The sequence below is a fragment of the Mastigoproctus giganteus genome, chromosome 7 (genome assembly GCF_048544385.1).
Source record: "Mastigoproctus giganteus isolate SK-2022 chromosome 7, ASM4854438v1, whole genome shotgun sequence".
Lineage (NCBI taxonomy): Eukaryota > Metazoa > Arthropoda > Arachnida > Uropygi > Thelyphonidae > Mastigoproctus > Mastigoproctus giganteus.
Window position 1 is genome coordinate 12584330 of NC_143581.1, and position 21585 is coordinate 12605914.

At 34.9% G+C, this 21585-nt stretch overlaps 1 protein-coding gene across 2 annotated transcripts in view; it reads right to left on the reverse strand.

Annotated features, from left to right (window-relative positions):
• LOC150082526 (uncharacterized) overlaps positions 1-20031 on the reverse strand; it is an 88522-nt gene extending 68491 nt beyond the window's left edge. For both annotated transcript variants that reach the window (XM_090378665.1, XM_090378664.1), the window contains exon 1: positions 19933-20031. The gene's annotated coding sequence lies outside the window, so the exon portion shown is untranslated. The remainder of the gene's footprint in view (positions 1-19932) is intronic.
• Between the last annotated feature and the right edge of the window lie 1554 nt (positions 20032-21585).

Below are 21585 nucleotides of genomic sequence, written 5' to 3' on the forward strand. Positions count from 1 at the left end.
AGTCTCTTTCTTCCACTATTGACTTTAGTTCAACTCCAAGTGTATAAGTTATTTTGGGGTTACTCTTCCCCAGGTGTAAGACCTTGCATTTTGCTGAAATTAAAGCATAGGTGCCACTTTTCTGACCATCCCTGAAGTCTATCTAGGTCACTCTTAAAGAAGCTGTGCTTTGCGGTGATCATTAACTATTCTACTGATCTTTACATCACCTGCAAATTTAGACATCACGCCCTCTATCCCTTCATTGGTGTCATTTAAGAAAATCAAAAACAACAGTGATCCTAACACTAACCCTTGGGAACCCCATTTCTTACAGTAACCCAATCTGAAGAATAACCATTCATCACAACCCTCTGTCTTCTGCCCTGAAGCCATCCTGCTATCCATCTAAGAATTTTCCCAGTGATTCCATCCTGTTCTAGCTTTTAAAGTAACTGCTCGTGTGGGACTGAGTCAAATAATTTGCTGAAATCTAAATATACAATGTCAAAATTATTCCCTAAATAACCAGATTTGTTAAACAATAGAGAAATATAGATCTGAAAGTTAATAAAAAAAAAAAAAAAAACCATACATAGTATTAAATGCATGAAAGATATATAAATCTATAAATTTTTGATGCCTTTACAACTATGCAAGTTTTATTATTATTAAAATTTCAGATCTATATGTGTCTCTATTGTGTCAACTGCCAAAGTACATGTCATATAAACTGTATATGTTATTTTTTCCTCCTTTTTGCCATTATTTTGGTTTCTATTCTTTCAATTAATTTTTTACCCTTATTGCCATGGATTTTACATCAGAAATAGAGACATGATGTTGCTGTATTTCTTGCAATTCCAGTGGTTGATGCCTGATGAAAATACTGGGGCAGTGAGTTGTACAGTAACATCCCTTGTTGATTAAATTTATATGCATTATACAATTTTTTCTTCCTATCCTTCTTTCTCTCTTTCCTCTTATCTTTATCTCTTTTCCTCTATTTCTTTTCCATCTTTCTCCTCTCTCTGTCTTATCTCTTTATTTATACATACAGTGAGAAAGGAGCATGGAACTATTCATAAGTGGTAATAGCACTTTAGTTTTGACAATGGCTTGAATCCCTCCCGTCATGTTTTGTTTCTCCAATTTTCTTGTTGATTTCATTTCAACTATTCTGCATGTAATCAATTATTTCAATTATTGGTGATAATTGATTATTTCAATTGTGACCCTCGATTACACCATCACTAAGTAGAACTTCCGCAGAAGGAGAAATATACTGATATTCAATCTTACCACCCCAACCAAGATGGCACCATTTCGGTGAATTAATTACTAAATATGGTGAAAACCTTATTCTTTCACAATACTTACTTTTTTTTTTCTTTTTCAAACCATACTATTGAACTTGAAGATATGATTAAAAGCAAATTAAAATAATAAAAAGAAACAGGTTTAAAGCCTGAAGTTTAATAATTTTTAAGTTAAAGCACATTCCCAAAAGAGAATGTGCATTTTGGCCTTTTGGTTCATTAACAAAGGTAATGGAAGTCTGGTAGGAGAAATCATGCTAAAAATTTAAATAAAGTTTTTGGCAGAAGATGTCATTTATCAATGTGAGCATATGAATGAATTAAGGAGGATGGGTTCAACTAAAATACGAGAAGTTCTAAGTATGTTATGCCAATGTAAAACCTTGTTATTTTGAATTTTTCACAAGAGAATGTGAAAAGCTTGAACAAAGAAATACTGTTATGTTGAAAATTTTTTAGGCTAAGGTTTCATGTTTATAGTTTATTAGAAAGCCATGCCCATCAAAACAAAATCCAGAACTTAATACAGATGGCTTTTTGTTTTAAAGTGCATAAAAATGGGAAAACCCTGTCTGCATAATAAGCTGGATTCGGTGTATGCTATCTGAAAATGTTTTAATACTTTGGTAGAAGACTAATGTTTTGCTTAAACTGAAAGGCTCCTTCAATCCATGAATTAGTTTTGTAGATATCTGAATTAGAAAAGCCAGGATACACAAAATATACAACTTTACCATATCAATATTTGGTACTGAAATAGTGACAGCTCAGTACAATATGGCAACAAACATAGCTTCAGTGATTTTTAAAATTTGCAGAGAGAGAGAGAGAGATGATAATCTGTATTCCAGATTTGCAATATCAGATTTTCTACATAATAGATTATCTATTAGTCATAATAATAGTTTATCTGCAAAATAGATTATCTACTGGATCATTGATAGAGATTATCAACTGCAGATCACATCAATACCATCAGCAAAGAAAACTATATGTCTAATGTAATTATATATTAGCTGCAATTATCATGCACATGCTACACGAGTTTCAAGCAACTGAGATCATGAAACAGGGCTTAGCTTAAAAAAATGAGATCAAGTTATTTCAAATTGAGTTATTTCAAAACTGAAATAACTTGAGATCAAGCAAATTTCACACATTTGGGATAATTACTCTCAATGAACCATAATTCTTTAGCAGCTCAAATTGACCATATCTATATGGTCTCCATTTTTCAATGAGTTCCATCTGTTATAGATAATTGCATGATAACTGGCGGACTGACATGTATAATATATATGTCTTATATATATTAATACATATTATCCATATGGTGTAAGTAAGACCTGGCTTTAGCTGCACCAGCAAAAAAAAAAAGGAAAAAAAGGAAAAACTGTTTTGCTCCTGATGCAGATAGTGATCTAGCTGTTGGTGTTGACCTTGGCTACCTGTGCAGGTAACTTATTCCAGTAATTAAAAACTAGCTGGCTAAAAAGAAAAAAACTTTCTATAATCCAGTCTATATCTCTTTTCCCATAACTAAATTTATGCCTCTTCTGTATCATTAACAACCACAAAACCTTTCATTCCAGAGCATTATAGACTGGATTAGATCCCATCTAAGATAAACTAGTTAGCAAAGTCTACAGCCCACATGTTTAAAGCCTTTCCTCATATAGTCACCTTTTGAGAATATCATCAGGCACATGGCAGTTTTCAAACCCTTTTGAGAAACTTTTTTTTTTTTTTTTTTTAGGTGCAAGCTCCATACCTGAATACAGTATTCCAAGTGCAGTCTTACAAATAGAGAGATTCTGCTATATGAGGAAGGTCATAATCCCTTATGATCTGCCTACCTATTGTTCATAAATCAACACCATGGATGCTCCTTGCCATCTGTCTACACTGCATGGAGAACTTATTATCTGCCCGTGTCATAACCCCTAAATCCTTTTCTTATTCCACCATTTTAATTCAACCTCCAAGTGTAATGTTATTTTGGGTTACTATTTCTTGAATCTAAAACCTTGCACTCTGCTGTAATAAAACATAACTGCCACGTTTCTCACCATCGTTGAAGACCATCCAAGTTATCCTGAAGAAATGCTGTTCATTAAATACTATCCCAATCTTGACATTACACCCTGAATCCCTTCACTGATGTCATTCAAGAAAATCACAGTGGTTTAGTACTCATTCTTGAGGAGTCTCACTTCTAGTCCTAGCTCAATCTGAACAGCAACCAACCACCTGTCTCCTGTTCTGTCCTGCCCTGCCCTGCAACCACCTTGTCAACCATCTAAAGATCTTACCAGTCCAAAAAAGTTCCAGTTCACATGATAAACTCTCATTTAAGAGTACATCAAATACTACACTAAAATCCAAATGAAAAATGCAAGAATTATTTGCTACAATTGGCTCACAAGTGACTATTAATATAAATCACTGCACTTGGAATACCGTATTCAAGTTAGAATACTGTAATCGATTGGAATAATGATTCTGTACACTAACCAATTATTCTTAGTACAGTCAAAGCTCTATATAATGATCCCCCAGGGGAATGGGAAGACTGTCATTATATTGGAAGGGTGTTACGTTCATAAAATAATGAACAATTGGCTTAATGAGAAATTGGCTAGGACCAAATACATAGGACGTTATGTGCGGAATGCTAAAAAGAGGGTCACTATAAAGAGCTTCGACTGTATAAATTAAAGTTATTTTAATCTAATTAATTAATCATCATAACACATTCCAATGTGTTGGCATAGTTGAAATACATTAATGAATTTAAATATTAACCCATTCACAGAAAGGGGAGTGCAACTTTTGTAACAGGAGTGTACTAGTTTTCTATTCTAAAATTTAAACACTTAAATAGTGTAGCTATTTCAAAATATTTCTTGAATTTTTGTTTTTAGTACCCAATTATACACAGTCTATAAATAAAATATTTCATGCATAACATCAGTAGCCATTTTTTTTTTTTTTTTTTTATCACAATACAATATCTAAGAGATTTTACCACTTTGAGTCAGCAATAATATATAAAAATCAAAAAATGTATTCATTGCAGAAATAGTTATTTTAAAAAAAGTAATAACATAAGTAAACAGGGGATGGTTTTGATCCAAATTTGAAATACTCATGGCAGCTATGTAGAATGATTTACCATTATTTTTTTTCTTGGGTTAATAATATGTGCAATATAAAAGAAATTTTCATATTTTTAATATGCTAATTATCTCACCTTGAAACATTTTTAGAAGCAATGCTAACTATCAAATAGTTAATTTGTATATAAAACTTCAAGTGATTTCTTTGTGTGAAAGCTATTCATATGGGCATTATCTAATCAAACAGAATTGAACCCTTCAATTTTTTTTCTTCACTTTCACTAAGAATATTGGTACCCTTGTTACATTTGTTTCCTTTCTCAAAAATACATCTGAAATAATACCCATTTATCATACCAAAACAAACTGATGAATTAACCCAAATACACGAGTACCACAAATAATACCACAGTTATTAAAAATTTAATTCTTCAATAAAGCTAAGTAGTTATACCAGCATATTGTCTGAAAGGAAATTGCATACTCCAATGGGTATGCACATAACCAGCTGAATACCACTGATTTAACCAGGAACTTATTTGGGCATGAATGTAAGCTTACTGGTTCAAGGAAAATGGCTACTGTGGCAATGAAATAACTCTGCTAAAATTGGAATGACATTATATATACAATTTATAATGTCATTCCAATAATTTATTAAAATTATTTAATAAATGTTGGGAACAATATAAAATACCAGAGGAATGGAAGATAGCGAAAATTACTTCAATATTTAAAAAAGGAAATAGAAATGATACAAAGAATTATAGAGGGATTAGCATATTAAATACAGTATACAAAATGTATAGCAAAATAATAAATAATAAATTAAAATTATCTCTGATGAAATATTAATAGAAGAACAGGCAGGATTCAGAAAAGGAAGATCATGTACAGATAATATATTCGTATTAAAACAAATAACAGAAAAACGAAGTTTAATTTAGAAACACATTTAGCATTTATAGATTATGAAAAAGCAGCATTTGATCGAGTAAACAGACGAAAACTATAGGACATACTGAGTAATAAAATTGGAGCAGTGTGGCATTGGAGGCAAATTACTGCTATGGATAAAGGGATGGTTGAGTGGGAGAAGACAGAGTGGTAATCAATGGATACTGCTCATTGTGGACTAATGTTATTAGTGGAGTCCCTCAGGGTTCAGTGTTGGGTCCATTGTTGTTTTCTGTATCTTTAAATGATATTGATGATGGTATATCAAGCTTAATGTCCAAGTTTGCAGATGATACAAAGATCAGTAGGGTTGTTAAGGACACTAATGACAGTACGCTGCTGCAACAGGATCTAGAAAAGTTGAGCAGATGGGCTGAGGACATACTGAGTAATAAAATTGGAGCAGTGTGGCATTGGAGGCAAATTACTGCTATGGATAAAGGGATGGTTGAGTGGGAGAAGACAGAGTGGTAATCAATGGATACTGCTCATTGTGGACTAAGATTATGTGATTGTGTGGACTAAGACTAAGATACTACACTGACAGTGGTAGAGAACAAAAAGGACCTGGGGGTAATTGTGCAGGCAGATATGAAATTTTCTGAGCAGTGCAGATGGTCTGCAAGAGTAGTTCATGGCGTCTTGTCAATGATATACAGGAATTTTTCTAGCGGGGATAAGGAGGTGATTATCCCCTTGTATAAGGCAATGGTCAGGCCACACCTTGAGTACTGTATACAGGTCTGGAGGCCTCATTTTAAGAAGGATATAGAAATGTTGGAACGAGTACAGAGAAGGGCAATAAGATTAGTGAATGGAATAAAGGGTTGCTCTTATGAAGAAAGGCTTAAGTATTGCAAATTAGTGTCTGGAGACTAGGCACCTGCAAGGTTGTTGTTATTTGGTTTTTAGGAGCATTAGCAACTAAGGCCATATTGCTCCGGAGATATGCGGTGGTCATTCCCTGACCTTTCCGCATCCTCTGTATTTGGTGGTCACGGGCTCGAACCCTGGTCTGATCAAGAAGCGTGTGCTACACACTGCTGCTCCTGCCCACCTGGCTACTGAGGCGCCACCTGCAAGGTGATCTGAGTGAGGTATATAAAGCCTTGAATGGTTTGAGCATGCTCAATGCTGATGGTATTCTTCCTCTTGCTCAGAATAATCACCTGAGAGGGCATAAATTCAAATTGAGGAAACACAGATGTAGGATAGATGTGCCGAAATTTGCCTTTAGCCAGCGGGTAGTTGGCTGTGGAAGTTGATAGCCTAAATAAATTTAAGGCTGAGCTGGACAGGTATTTGGAACGAACAGAGGGGTAAAATGGGAGCGCTTTTTTTTTTTTGGCTGATGCTGCATAAGCTTGCTTTCTTGCATCATATGCCTCTACTAATGCTAATAAAGGATACCCAAAGCATCTTAAAAAAAAATAATACAGAGTTTATATCAAGGAACAAAAATAGTAATAGATACAGGTAATAAATTAACAGAAGAAAGTATAATAAATCAAGGAGTTAGGCAGGGATGTAGCCTGTCACCAACATTGTTTAATATATATATATCGAGGATATGACATGTAAATGAAAGAGGAAATTAATACAGGGATATATTTAAATACAAAGAATAGGATTAATACACTGTTGCAAATGATCAAGTAATTATTCAAGATAGTTAAGATAATTCACAAAGAGCAGTATTTAAATTAAACCAAATAAAAGAAGAATATAAAGTTAAAATATCAACAATGAAAACTAGAACAATGGCTTTTAAGTGGAAAAATACGGTGAGAACAAAAATAGTTATAGGCAATAAAATATTAGAACAAGTAAAACATTTTAAATATCTAGGATGTGATATAACATATGATGTTGAAGAAGATATGAACCAGAAATTGACAAAATTTCAAAATATATGTGGAACAATAAAAAGAATTCTGGCTAAGAAAACAAGGAAAAAAACAATTGAAATTTTACAAAGTAATGGCAATACCAACACTTCTTTATGGTTCTGAAACATGAATACCGAAACAAAGAGACATTAACAGAATACAAGCTGTAGAAATGACATTTTTAAGATATGTTAAAGGATGTACAAAATTAGATAAAATACCAAATGTAAATATTAGAAAGGAATTAAAGATTTACTCAATTAATGAAAAAATTATAGAATATAGACAAAGATGGAATGGAAGATAATATATTCCCTAAATTAGCTTACACATATAGAGCAAAAGGAAAAAGAGACAAGAGGAAGACCGAAGAAAAGATGGGCAGACCTCTTTGAGATTGAAACAGGCGGATAGCCTAATCCGTGAAGGAAGACAAGACATTATATATACAAAATTTTGAAAATAACTATCATTACATGATTACATATACAGTATTATGTAATAACATGATATCTTTTTACAGTGATTATAGTACTGTTGACAGATAAAAATAATAATAATAAAAAATAACAGGAAATATTCTTAGAAGCCAAATAACTACTACCTTTTATAGTGTTCAGTGTCATTGACTGAGAGAAAAACAAAATTCGAAGACAATAACTAATTGCTGTTATAATATTAATAGGCTTCCAGACTTTGTGTTGTAAAAATCACTTTGGTTACATTAACTATAAAAACTAATACAATTCACTCCACATAAATCATTTGGCTATAAAGTAAGTTTACTGATTAAAAGTAAAAGATTGGGTTACCACAAATCAAAATAACTGAACTTGAATTATTTTGATTTCATTCAAAGACTACACTATTTTCCTTTATCTGAATAAGCATATAAAGCAAGCCAGTAGACTCAATTGCATTTCTTGTACACCAAATAAAATCATTGCTGCTGATACTATTTACTGCATAACACAATAATTAATGGCGACTTTTTTTTATGAAAATCCCAAACACAAAAGGTATTAAAACATATAGTACTTAGTACCGTGCTTGGGCTGAAGGTTGAGAAAATGAAAGAAGATACCTTTTGACGTTAGACTTGAATTTCTATAGATTTTCTATAATGTTGAAGAAATACATATGGAGTTTGTTCCAGAAAATGGAAGTTGAAGGAATAAATAAGGAAAAAGAAAAGTTCATCATATGCTCTGTGCCCATAATGACTGGAGTAACTCATTGGATATGGAGTGAAATATTTTTAGACAGGTAGCAGAAGGCAGTTTCCTCATGACAGCAATAGTATTTGAGTAACAGCATTCTTCCCCCATTTTGAAATATTACCTTGCATCGAAACCGTGTTTATGTCAAAATGTACTGCATAACCCCAGTGGCTCACATCTGGTAAGTATGGGCTTGGCACCATCAGGGTCCTAAGCTGGATATCATCACTCTTCCCTTTCTTGGTGATTCCTTTCTACTTCTGATATTCTCTCTCTCTCTCTCTCTCTCTCTCTCTCTCAGGGTAACTCGGGAATTTTTTTTTGGATGGTGCAGCATAAGCCTCATAAGGCTTCCTTGCACCATATGGCTAATAATAGCAAAAGGGATATTAATTTTTAAGGAGGTGGGAATGTGGTGATGTGATTACTACATGCCAATAGTTCCTGTTCTGTAAACCCTGCGATATCTGATTCATGAGTAATGATGAAGTCTTATTCTTACTCCTGGTATTTTCCCTAACATGCTAGTAAAAATAATCATATAGCTTATTAAAAATTTTTGTTCACTATGGTGAGTTTCCCCTCCACTTTTTCCAATCAATTAAGGTAAGATTGATATCATATTTGCTTTCCCAGCCCATCTGCATGCAAACAATCTCATTCTAGTTTGTATATGACTTTCATCAACAGGTGCAATCCACCACTTTGCTTAGTGAAGGCTTGTGGTGGAACCTATGTTTAGTCTCCAGAGCAAAGCTCCAGCAAGCCCCCATCTCTTCCATCATGCAGCATAATTGATGTCTTTTGAGGAAATGATGGAAATCTGGTGAGATCCAATCTTCCTTACATTTTGAGGGTACAGCTCTTAAAGCTGCGTACATAGGCCAACCGCTAGACAGTCCACCAGACCGAACCTATTGGTAACTCTCTGGGAGGCTTCTAGATCAGCTAGTGTATAATCACACTGCCAGATAATGACTACACTTTGCTCTTAGCCAAAAGGCCGAGAAATGATAATGACTGGAGGGAGTCCGAGTAGTGTGTAATTGGAGGTATTGTCGAGGCCACATTATGCCAAGGAGCTGGGTATATTTTTGCCACATGTATGCCACATCCAAAAATTTCATTACTTCATACAATATGCCCTCCCACCTTTTCTTGCTACGGAATACGTTGTGAATTCTCAAATTAATACAACAAACTTATCTGTGAAAAGATCTAAACCTACCAAACACTTCATTGTTCAATTCACAAATAAACATGGTCTCAGTTCTAATCTCAATGATGTCCATTTCCACTTGCAGTCTGCCAAACCCCATATACTTTTTCTGACAGAATCCCAGTTATCAGTTGATTCAATCACTGCTCATCTCACTTAGCTGAATTATTTGCTGTATGATTCCTTTTGCTTCAAAGGTGGTACTTGTGCATATGTCCATTCTGATATTCCCTGTCAGAGAATAAAACTACATAATATTTGATATTTGTTTATATTAAATATAATTTGCACCTTCACAATGGTGGGACTGTTAGTAATCCCAGGTATAATATCTCTGTGTGCAAGTACTCAAATACAGCACCTTGTATACTGGAGGTAACCACCCAGATGTGACAAACTTAAGCTGGGGCTAAAATGTGGCATCCACACCACAAAGAGGAATGCTGCCTACCCCTCTGTGTTACCAGGCAAATTTGGTGGTAGATGACTCCCAATCAGTGCAATACCACCACTGCTTATCGAGGCTTGAAGTGGTGAAACCCATGTTTCAGTCTCCAGAGCAAAGCTCCAGCAATCCCCCACTCTTCTATCATACAGTATGATTGATGACTTTTGAGGTTATGATGGGCATCATAGTTTAAAGTGTGTTAGTTGTCTGAAGGCACCCAGGGGGTTTCCCATCTCCACGTTTTATTCTTAGTATGTGTGACACAGAACTCTGTGGAGGCCAAAGATTTAAACAGTGTGTAGGGAGTGGTTTCTTGTGTAGTGTTATGTTCTGTTGTTTCTCTGGCCATTTAGCTGTTGGGCCCTATTGGGACCCACTGTTACCCACACTTTGCCACAAGGAGGTAGGTCAGGCACCCAGTAATTATTTAAGCACTCTGGTAGGTGCCGCAACCTAATTTCCGAGGATTTCAGTGGCAAGGACTATATAAAAAAAAAAAAAAAAATGGGTATAATAGCGAGATCCAATCTTTACATTTCAAAGGTAAACCTCAAAAATGGCATTAACAGGCTAGATAGTCCACCATACCAAACCACTGGTAACCCTATACCTATGGGGTGCAAACTGTAGGGTGCAACCCCCGGAGGGGTCGTGGCAATTTTTGAATAAAATTAGTTTTGTGTACATAAAAGATAAAAAACCTGTTGTTAAAATTACTTTTTCAATACTGTAGGTGTAGAGACCTTATTACTCAAATGAGGTCTGAGATACGAATGAACCCTACTGCCACTATTTTTTTAGGGTGGTTATACATGTGCTGCAGGTGCCGTTCTTACTTATTGTCCATGTCGGGAAGATGCCTTAATTTTCTCACTGGCAAATTAATATGTACACAGAGAATGTAGCTGACTAGTGCCACTTCACAGTATGTATTAATTCTTCTCAGTTGCTGAGTATTGTTACTCAACTGCTGAACGACCCTTTAGCTCTTAATTCGTGCTTCCTACAGCACAAATTCTCAAACTGCCTAAAGGCCAGAGGTGTGAATATGCAGTGGCAGTAGCAAGAGTGCTGTACGCATGCTTTATTCTGCTTCGTAATTCGGTGCGTTCACGTCAACTTGAATGTGTTTTTCATTCTTCTGTTACTTTTTATATTATTGTTGTTTATCAGAAGAAAAAACTATATATTTTACCATGAACAATTGGGTAACCAGAACAAAACGGTGAGAAGTGACAACAATAATGTTGCTACAGATACAAGAGAAGCTGAAAGGATAAGAAATGTATCATGTGAAAATTTGGACACTAATGTTATTTCAAGTGTAGTGTAACCACAGATTTCTGGTAGAGAGCAATCATATTCCAAATCAAAAGTAATGAAAAAGAATAGAAAATATCAAGAGAAATTTAAGAAGTACAATTTCACTTATAGTGTTGTTGATGATGAGTAACGTCCTGTGTGCATAATGTTACAAAAAACTGGCTAACGAAAGCATGAAACCTATTAAATTAAAAAGATTCTTACATACAAAACATCCAGATGTAATGAAAAATATTGAATCCTTTTCAAAAGACAAGCCGATGCCGTACAAGGTCTGAAATCTTTCATGAATAAACATACTGCAGTTCCTTGTAAAGCTTTAAGAGCATCGTTGGAAGTTTCATATTTAATAGGAAAAAATTGTAAGTCAACATACTATTGCTGAATCTCTTGTTCTCCCTGCAGCAATAGAAATGTCAATTATGCAGGGTGAAAAGTACAGCAATGATTTAAAAACTATTCCTCTGTCCAGAGACAACAGTCTCGCGGCATATTATAGTTATCACAGACAACATAAAATTCAATTTATTAAATCGATTGAGAGAAAGTTCAATTTTTGCAATACAGTTAGATGAATCCACAGATATTTCAAACCTTGCTCAACTTATTGTATATGTCAGATAATGCTACGAGGGAGATATTTTGGAAGATTTTCTATTTTGCAAAGTTTGGAAGGAAGAACGGCAGGCGAGAAGATTTTTGACATATTTTCTTTCAAGCAAATAATCTAATGTGGAACAACTGTATTGCGATTTGTACTGCACTAACAGGAGAAAATAATGGTTTAAAAGACAAAGGAAAGGAAATTGGTCCAAATACAGTTTTAATCACTGCATTATACATAGGGAAGCATTAGAATCAAAGGAAATGCAAACTAATTTGCACAAGGTTTGAAAGATGCAGTAAGTGTGATCAACTTTATTAAAAGTAGAAGCTTAAATTTCAGACTTTTCACTACACTTTGTAATGAAATGGGATTCGCTTATGAAACGCTTCTTTTATATACAAAATTGAGGTGGTTGTCCAGTATCTTGCAACGTCTTTTTGACCTCAAACATGAAGTTTTATTGTTTTTATCAGATAAAAATCAGAACCTTGCTCAATTGTTTAAAAATAAAAAATGGCTTGGAAAATTAGTTGAAGAACTTAATTAAATACTTGAAGAACTTAATTAAAGTAGTTCTTCAAATTTAATATCTTGATATACTTGAACTTAGTTTTCAAATAATAAATTTAAGCCTTCAAGGATAGGGAAAATATACTAATACTCAGTGATAAAACAGAAGCTGAATCTTATGAAAACTGAATTTGAGCATAATAATATTGAAATGTTCCCATGTTTTTCTGATTTTGTTAATATCAATAACATTGAAATTTTAAATTTTAATGATATCTAAATTTTAAAATTTAGATATCACTGCCACTCAACTTAACAATGCTAATTAAGAATTTTTCTAAACAATTTAATGTATCTCCAGAAAAAAGTTGAATTAGAGTCGTGATCCATTGCTTTTGAAATTTCTTTATGCCCAGAAATTACCATTCAGCAAAAGGAAGATCTTGTTGACCTGTCATCTGATGAAGCATTACATGCTCATTTCCAGACTACAACTTGTGAAAAAGTTTGGCTTTCTCTTCGAGACGAGTATCCAGAATTATCAAAAATGGCGATGCAAGCATTGCTACCTTTCGGGTCTTTATGTGAGGTTGACTTCTCAAAATCAACAGCTATTAAAACAAAACAGCATTCCAGACTTGATCCAGAAAATAACATGAGATTAGCAATTTCAAATATTGTGCCAAATATGGACCAAATATTATCAGTTATCCAGGTTTATCCTTCTCATTAATTGTTGTTTTGTAATTATTAATTTTTTTGTTTTCTAATCTTAATTAACAAATAAGAAAAAAATGTTTAACATGAAGAAAATTGTTTAATATTTTAATGTGTAAATTAAAAAGGAAATTATTTTTTTATTCCTTTCAGTACTCAAATAAAATTTTCTACTACATAATTTATAAGATGGTTTTTTTCTCTAAAAATCTCGTCATCTTACCTCGGGGTCACATCAATTTTATATTTAACAAAGGGGGTTGTGCCACTGCTCTATACCACATCTAAAAATTTTATTACTTCACACAAGAGACCTTTTCTTACTACTGAATGCATCACACATAGCAAAACTAAGAGAACAAACTTATCTGCAAAAATATCTAAAATTCTGAAACCAGTGTTCTCCCCAGGACCTATCAAATGGTCACACCGCCCAGTGGATTTAACTAATCGCCCGGCTTAAATTTAAGCAATTCTCACACTACCATATGGTACTGCTCACTGATCTCGATCAATATTAATTGGAATATACTATGGGATCGAGGTCAATGTGACAGGAGTATATAATATTAATTTTGCTCTGGATCACTTAAGCCACATTTATAAATAACAGAAAATTTTATAATGTTGCGAAGTATTACACTTCCCCACACCACTGGCAAAATTTTCTAGGGAGAACACTGCAAACATTTCCTTGTTCATTTCACAAATATGTGGTTTCAGTTCTAATCTCAATGATGTCCATTTCACACTTAGTCTGCCAAGCCCCACTTACTTTTTTAAGACAGAATTCCAATTATCAGTTGATTCAACCATTGCTCATCTCGGTTTTCCTAATTATTCGCCGTACGATTCTTTTCACTTAAAAGGTGGTACTTGTGCATATGTCCGCTCTGATATTCCTTGTCAGAGACTTAGTAATTTGTAATATTCTTTCTACTCCGTTCTGTCAAATTCATCTCTTGCCTCTATAATTCTCCCAACTCCACAAATCACTTGATACGTCTACAATTTCTAAAGTAATGGAGAAATGCATTAACCTCCAACCCCTAAATGATCTAGAAACTTTCCATCTGACCAATGATCATCAATATGGATTCCTTCAGTGTCGATCTACTGGTGATATATCAGCTTATATTACCCTTATATGGACAAATTCAATCAAAAAATTTGGTGTACTTCAAGCAGTTGCTCTTGACATTTCAAAGACTTTTGATAATGTTTGGCATTAAGGTTTTCTAAATAAAGTTACAACTTATGGTTTGCCAACTGATGGTTTTTTGTATTGGGTGTCCAGTTTCATCTCTGACCACTCACTTTGAGTGATGGTAGATGACTCTGTCTTCTAACTTATGCACTAATGCTGGTGTTCCCGAAGGTTCAGTTTTTTCTCCCACTGTTATCCTCATGTATATCAATGCCCTTCTTCCATTGGCTGGAAATTATATCCATAGTTTTGCTGATGATAGCACATTGCATTCCCCTTCCAGTGTGAAAAACCTTGCCCTTCATAAACAGCTTCAACTTCTTGAATATCCATTACCAATTCCTTAAATGCCGATCTCCAGGTAATTCTCTAGAGGGGCAAACATAACTTAGTTGATTTCAATTGTTCTAAAACTAAGCTCTATCTTATATCTTGCAAAAAGGACTCCTTTGCTCATCTTCAATAACATTTTTATTTCTAGGCAAGATCATATAACTCTGTTGGGGATTATCCTGACTTCTATTCTCTCTTGGCATAAACACATTACAAATACTGTTTCCTCTACATCTAAAATACTGAATTTTTTCTTTCACTCTCAGCATTACTTTTCTTCTAAACAGATGTACACTGTACAAATCACAGATCTGCCCTATCATGGAATATTGTTCCCACATCTGTGGCGATACCCCAAAACCTCTCTCAGGTTTCTAGATTCCATTCAAAACAAAGCAGTTATGCTAATTAATGACTCATCTCGAACAGAGTCTCTCCACTTTCTCTCTCACATAAGTCTGTTTCTGCTGCATGCCTTTTCTATTGATACTTCCATGGACACTGTTCTTCTGAATTGTCTATTATTCCTTCTCTCTTTCTTAAAAACAGTTCAAATACATACCAGAACCAGTTAACATCCTTTTACAGCCAAACCAAATTTTTTGAAAATAAAAAAACTTCTGAAGAACTTTTATTACATTTTTATCACCTTTATCCAAATAATTATGAATATTTATGAATATCTTCCTTATTATTTTTAATTGACAGCAAACAAACTGGCAATTAAAAAACCCATGTACTTCAACAGTTTTACACCAGCAAGAATCTTCCATTATGTAAAGCCTGAGAGAGTAAAATTGGAAATGCCGCTGTAAAATGTAAAGATTGTATGCTTTAATAATTGTAGAGGTGTATCGCTAATTCTAAACTGTTTTTTGACATGCACACAATTTTCGACAATAGGCTTAACTTGATCCTGCATTTTTCCTGTTAGTTAAAAAATGAGAGATATAATAATAATAATAAGATCTTTATTGTACATAGTGTGCATAGTGTTAGGGTCGGGCGCCACCTGTGGTTTCCCACATCTGGGCCATATGTACACTGTGAAGAAATACAGAACACTGTAAATGCCAGAAAAAGTGTTGTGTGTTGAATGTGTAGTTTTGTGTTGGGTTCTGTTGTGTGTCCTGGCATTTGGCCGCAGGGCCCCTGGTGGAACCCCACGTTGCCCGCACACACCACTAGGAGGTAGCCAGGCTGCCCATAGTTCTCTGGCTAGTCTCTGTCAGGGTCGCCTCAGCTTCCTGAGCGGAGACCAAGTTAAAAAAAAAATAATAATAATAATAATAAAAAAAATAAATAAATAAAAAAATAAAAAATAAAATAAAAAAATTATTGTACAGTTCACCGGTACACACAGGTACCACGACCATACAATACCCTTCACGGCACCAGGCCAGGGGTTAACAAGCGGCAGAGATAACCTCGCCAGGATTATAAAGATTAATTATAGGCAGATTATATTTAAAAAAAAAAAAAAAAAAAAGTACTCATAGCAGATAACATTGACTTGGAAGGAAAACTAATACAAAATAACAAAAATAATACAAATTGTGATAACAAAAGATTTTCCTCGAGTCCAGTTTTCTGAGAGTTACTTGCCCCGCCATAACGATCTGAGATCAGTTGGTAGTTCTGGAGACCATGTGCATATCTAGGATGAGCCGTCTATACTTTTTATCATCTATGATTTTAAATAAGTCAGCATCCAGGGATTGAACCAGATGGAGCTTCTGATAAGGGAGGAACCGATCTTTCAAATGTAGCCTCGAAGGAAGAGCAAGAAGCTTGGGAGTGGAGCGGAGAGCTGGTTGGGGAATCCGCCAGCACACGGTGTCCCAAACGTTGGGTGCTTAGACTCTCCCGGAAATCATTTTTACGGTGAAGATGACTCTTCTCTCGTGCATTAATGCTGAAAACCTGGTTAAATTCAGCGATTTGGCCATCGGTGTTGTGCGCTGCTGTGGCGGGAGATGACACTTCCAGGTTGTCCGCTTCAGGAGCCAGTATTCAGCGGCTTTTAATGGTTTAATTGTAGTGTCTGCAGCTGAGCCCCACAACTCTGCTCCATACAGTACACCTCCGAAAATCAGCATCCTGATATACATTTTTATCAGGTTTATGTTATGAATGTGTAGCAAGTGCTGCTTGGCAACCCACCGTTTCTTGTTGAATTTAGCACAGAGTTCTTCTATATGATGATGGAATCGTAATTTTCTATCGAAGATTACACCCAGATCTCTTTGCTTTTCAATGCAGGGGATCGGGACTCCGTCAATCGCAGGCTGAATTATGGTTGGTATCGGTTTAAGAGAGAATATCATGATGGCAGATTTCTCAGGGTTCACTTGCAGGTCAAAATTCGTGAGGTACTGCTGTACTTCTGATAAGGTCTTGTTGATGGTTACTGTGGCGTTTTTTGCTTCATCGGTCGAATTTATTTTTGTGAAGATCTTTAAATCATCTGCATATGATATCATATCTGTTCTATTGTGTATTAGTGGGTAGATGATAGCTGTGAAAAGAATTCTGGACAGCATGCCTCCTAGTGGATATCCTGATATCTGAAATTTCAATGAAGGATCAAAGAAAATGCTTCTTTAAAGGCATCAGGAGTTCCTACTGTGTTTACTGAGTAGGAGAAGAGCACAAAACTGCTAAAGTTGTGATTCCCCACCACCTGGGTACACAGGATCTTGAAGACCCTGTGTATATCCAGAATTTCACCCTAACTGACATTTTAAAGAAGTGAAAAGCTAACTATAAAGAACAGCAATAAGCATGGCAGAAAAACTTTTAATAATAGTTGATTTATTTTAACAATTCAATACAGCAAAAGGTCCAGATAATTTAGTCAAGCAATGTTCACCACCAGGGGACTGATTAATTCAATCATAGAAGAAAGCTCAAAAATGTTTCTGCCCTTTCCAATCCAGAATGACTTAATCCCGTGGTTTTCAATCACAGGTCAAAGCTGTAGTTGGAAAAGCTGACAGCGAAAGTCTTAACAGACACCTCTTTAAAAGGGCTACCTCTTGTTGACACTCGGGTTTAGGTCCTGGCCAGAATTATTAGAAATCATATCTCAAACAACCTCTTCAACTTCCAAGGGTAAAATTTGGGATTAATACACTCACTGCTGGTGACACACACATACACATGCATCTTCATGCACTAATTGGTATTTGTTATGAAGCCAAGTGAAGAGTTTATGGGTGGCACTAATTAGATTTGTGATGGCAATGAATTACTCACAGACCACATTTGCATAATTTTGTAAATATGCCCACTACTGATGGTACAGAATGATTACAAACTTCATTTGGATTGTCCAATGCAGTTCCAATGGCATACATCAATGCAATAAAATTGTTAAACTGAGGTACACTGTTGCCAGAATTGAGGGGAAGAAGAAAAGTATGATAGCAAATACAGGATTCATTTTATTATATTCAAAAGGGAAAAAAAAAAAATGCCAACAGATTGCAAAACTAATTTTGACCTGTGGCCATAGGCACTCAGAAGTAGAAAGGATGGTTATTTAAGTGGCAACATACAAATGGTTCATTGAACTTTCGGCTAAAAAGTAGTTACTGGGGTATTCAGGCGACTAAACATGAAACTATGCGACTTGCTGTTTGTGCACTCCAAACTATCGGAGAGAAGAAAAGGAAGCAGTAATTGACCATTGGAGACTCCCCCCATTCACTGCTTTCCCTATTCTACTCACTGTACAAGAAAAAGGTCATCAAATGAATAAAAAGGTAAGGCTGATCTCCAGAACAAGAATTTTGTTGTTTCTTGATAATTTGATTTTTATTGTTTTTTATTTTTTTAGTAGAGGGGAGGGGGTCTTGGGGATGCACCCCCCAAAGTCATTTATGTTGACATGTATATGCAAATTGTTAATGCACACGAAATCATCTAGTAATGTATCGGCAAGAAGAATCAGCGATTATGTGGTGTCAATTTTTGTTAGTTGTTTAAAAAAAATTGCAGTTTTGCTCTTTCTTTTTCTTCATTTCAGCTGCAACATATTGTGATGTCACATGACATCGTCTAGAAAGAATCAACTTCAGCTTGGAGAAGAGAAAAGAGCATGTGGCTTGTTTCTGCCAATCAATGTTGGTGCCACTCCTCCTTGCCTTCGCCAAAGGCCTCAGGGTATTTTTTTTTTTTTTTTTTGCTGGTGCAGCAAAAGCCTCAAGCTTCCTTGCACCATATGGCTAATAATAATAATAATAATAATAATAAAAAGGTAAGTCACATATTTTCACACTGAAGTCATCTGAATGCCCCAGTAACTGTATTTTCTGAACTTCGTTAATGAAATGCATATTTTCTCTTGGAATACTGGTCAAAATTTTCATATGCACAACAATGATGGTGTCTATTTCTTAGGCGAAGTCTAACCATGTGTAATTTATAAAAAATTAATTATTTACTAAAAGTTAATTTATTGAAACATATGTATAATTATAATAATTAAAAAAAAAACTCCGTAAGGAACCAGTTACAACGAATTTTATTTTTTCAGAGTTGTTTGGCTGCGCTGACCTCTTCAAAGGGGTATCTTCAATGTAGTGGTCGCATTATTCTGACCCAGTGGTATCCACTTCAAATAAATTTTTGTTTATACTAAGGGACGACCACGCGGTCAGAGAAGTTTGAGAAACCACCGTATTTAGAACACACAGTGACTCAAAGCACGTGTACTTATGCAATGTCGCGAATAGCCTGAACTCGAAATTCACTGTACAGTACAGGTATTTCACGAATGACCTGTACCCTGAATTCACTGTACTGTACTCAAATTTGGATACATTTTCAATTATGCACAAGATATGGAACGCCAAAATTTTTATTTGGTTCAATATAATAAAATAAAATAAAAATAATAACCAAAATTCTTAGTTCACAACTGAAAAAATACCTTTATGATAATGTCATTCGTTAATGATGGATAACAAGAAAAAAATACAATTAGCCTCCACATGTAGAGTTTTAGCATACATTCAACACAAGGCAGATAAATTTAAAACAGTAGTTGTTGAAACCAAGTTAAAAAAATCTAATATTCACCATAAATAGTTCAAACAAAATAAAAAAATTCGCATTACTGCATGGAATTAACACCATCAACTCGGAATCAAAATTTCTAAGTTCCAATTTACTTCAACGAATTCCATTTAAACCACACGACGGGAAAATAAAATTCTTTCTTCATTTCAAATACTATCCCTAAAACTGAAAATAATCCCTTGAAATTCTCATGTTTAACGAAATTGTTTAAAGAAATTCCCTTGTTTAACGAAATAGTTTTGATACATTCCCCATTTTTCATGTAATTATATTTTACAATACAGTAAATATATTATAAAAAATAAAGAAACAGATGTAATATAACTGTGAATAGAAATAGGAAAAGGATAAAGAAGGGATAAGCAAATGAAATAAATAAAAGTAATGGAGTGAGAGTAAAACAGATACAGAGAAAAAATAGAACAGAAATATAATAGAAAAATAAAAACAGGAGCATAAGAAATAAGGAAGGAGTAAAATTAATTTTTAAATCAACGTAATAAAAAATCATAAACAAGAAATATTAATAATATATATTACGTAATGACATTATCCTAAGGCATTTACACTTGATGATCACTGAATGACAACCCCATTCGTAAGGGACTATGCCTCAGATTGCAGTATAACAGCCCGAACAGCTTCGTACACTATGGCAGTGCTAATTTTGCATCTGGTCGGGCAAGTCAAAGTGATAAAGTGTCAGTTACGGGACGTTGTAAAGATATCACGTACTTTCAAAAGAATATGATTGTGGGAGTTCGTGCATTGAGTGCGTCCAACTGGAAACGGCACGTCTTTCTGGTTGATCGCTGCTCACTCTAATAAAGGTGCAAAAACAATGCGCCGAACGGCTCAAACCACCTCCTGCCGAAAGGACTGTAAAGGATTACACAAGGTGGGTGTTCGTGGTAAGCGAAGGATGCATTTCCTTGTAAGGGCTCAACGGCAGGTCAGTCTGCAGCAGTTGACATCGCAATACAATATGGGAAATGTAAAAACAATGTCCCACATGACGATGAGCCGAACAATCAGATTCATGAGGTTCCACAGCAAATGACCTAAGAGGCACGGTCCCTCTCGTTGATCACTGTCAAAGGCGAATAGTGTTAAAACTCGCTGACTACTGGAGAACTGGAAATGAGTGTACTGGTCGGATGAGGACAAATCCCTGGTACAACACACTTACCGACGCCTTCGGTTCGGTGAGTCGACTGATGTTTATTTTATGCCTAACTTGTAAGGCGTTCTCCAGTTATGAACGACTTTAAATCTTCACCCTTATCGTTCATTCACGGCTCGTTCATAATGGCTACGCCCTATAAGTCCGGCCGTTGTTTTTAACTATCATTCTTTGCCATAGTTTTAGACCACTTATCTTTTAGAGAGTTATGGATACCCTAATTAAGTTTATATCAGCTGACACTGATTTTAGTGAAATTGTGTTGATTGCTGTGATTTGAGGAACATATTGTTTTGGCGCGAATAATTTCGTCCTTTCTTCTTTGGCCACTTTGTTTGAAATAACAAATCACGAGACCCCCAGGGCGATCGGCTATTGGTTCTCCTGAAGCCAGGAACTCAAGTTAGAACTTTTAATTAGGAACATTTATTTATTAATTATGATGTCAGTAGTAATTAATACTGATTGTC